Here is a 1727-nt window from a genome sequence, read left to right as displayed (position 1 = left end):
TATTATACATTCATAATTGTGTATTAGTTCTATCTTTATAGAGAACATTATACATTTAGAATCAGATTTTGAGACAGTGAGTGGCTGGGAAAGTCACACCGCCATGGGGCACAAACAGTTGCTGACGTGATGTTTTCTTCGCATTCTCAGGCATTCCATAAGGAGGGTCAGTAACTCACGCTTGGGACCACCAGTGTCCCCTCCATCCTCAGTGTGTCCCTCATCATCAGTGAACTTAACTGACATCTCATGAGATGGATCGAATGAGGCACCTTTGAAGCCGCGGATTGCTCCATCCCACACATTGGCTCTATTCATATTGAACCTGCTGCAAGATGTATTTGTTATTTTTCTACATGTGTGTATGTAACAATGTCCTGCCGCAGTCAGGTATTCTGTGCTGGGAAAGACAAAGTGATGTATTGTAATATTAAATGATGAAGCTAGTAATAAGATTTACAGTATAGAATAGAACAATTAAGTTGTAATAGTAACAATTAATTTGGGATGCCAGAAACTGACCATGATCAAAATCGAAAATCGGACAGCCCTGGCGAATATTAATCGATTATTTGCCGCCGCAGACCCAACCCAATCATTTTCGATCATGGAGACTGTAACGAATATTCGAAAAATCGAATAATCGCTGGCATCCCTACAATTAATACCTTTGCTCCATTTCGTCTTCTGGCTCAGACTGGCTATCAATAATGATAGGTGCATACACATTTGTGTAGTTGCTGCAGTGAGAAGACAGTTGAATAATTATTTTCAAATACATAATATATGCATGACAGTCATATTTACAAAAGGATGTCGATCCTCTTCCTGTTCTTTTTTCAATAGATTGGCTTCTAAACTGACAACCGCACTGTTGTCATACTCCTACACAATCCTTGTAAACATTTTAAATGGATGCAAGAAACAATATCTGAAGTTTGAAAAATATTTGTGGGTGTTTTTTTTATCGTCTTCACTAAGATGTCAGATGATGTGGGTGTCATTTGGAAATGTATGAAAGTATCATTGCAATGCTGATTCCTGGCAATGTTACCCACTGTGATTGGAGGCTATACAAACAAACAAATGTAAAATAAAGATACACACCAAACAACTGTGTCACGATGCAACTGTCAACCTTGTTTACCTATAGAAGTTGTTCTGACCCGGGGCAGATTTGACCTCTTCCTGGAATGGGGTTGGTGCTCCATCCTATTTTTACCCAATAAATAATTGCAGTTGATATAATGACAGTGTCATTAGGACATACAGGTATTTATTGATTTTGTGTACACAAATTCAAACCTACATGGTATAATTACATTTTGAATTAGTCTTACCCGATCAGACGCTGGTTGTGGGGGCCTGAGAGGTCTGATAAAGGTAAACACAAATTATATTATAACTACTTTTAAAACATGCTGCTTCTTGTGCGACAAAATAATATGTTGAGTGCTCACTTTTGGAATATTTGGAATGTCCCACACCTGCATACACACAAACGACTGACATAAAATAAATTCACTTTAATTAAGAATAAATGCCACGACAGATCCAAACTGACCAAGGTGTCAGAAAGAGGACTGTCTCCAGATGGCAAATTGACACGGACCACACTGTCCTATTCACTTGAAGATGTTCCAGTGTAACCTAAGAAAAAAAAAGTTTCATGATTGATACAAGTATAAAAATAATTATTCCTCTCCGTCTGTACCTATCATCAAATG

General features: G+C 37.8%; 1 long non-coding RNA gene across 2 annotated transcripts; it reads right to left on the bottom strand.

Annotated features, from left to right (window-relative positions):
* Positions 1 to 380: 380 nt before the first annotated feature.
* LOC104953204 (uncharacterized) lies at positions 381 to 1364 on the bottom strand. 2 transcript variants are annotated; one of them, XR_799194.1, is made up of 4 exons: positions 1341 to 1355; positions 1148 to 1212; positions 669 to 740; positions 383 to 400 (listed from the first exon to the last, which is right to left on the bottom strand). It is a non-coding gene; the product is annotated as an uncharacterized lncRNA (long non-coding RNA). The 2 variants fall into 2 exon arrangements; XR_799193.1 differs by lacking the exon at positions 669 to 740 and having other exon boundaries at positions 381 to 400; positions 1341 to 1364.
* Positions 1365 to 1727: the final 363 nt, after the last annotated feature.

This window comes from Notothenia coriiceps, unplaced genomic scaffold (assembly GCF_000735185.1).
Source record: "Notothenia coriiceps isolate Sejong01 unplaced genomic scaffold, NC01 NC01_scaffold00021302, whole genome shotgun sequence".
Lineage (NCBI taxonomy): Eukaryota > Metazoa > Chordata > Actinopteri > Perciformes > Nototheniidae > Notothenia > Notothenia coriiceps.
The sequence above is the reverse complement of the archived record's forward strand: the minus strand, read 5'-3'. Positions and strand labels throughout refer to the sequence as shown.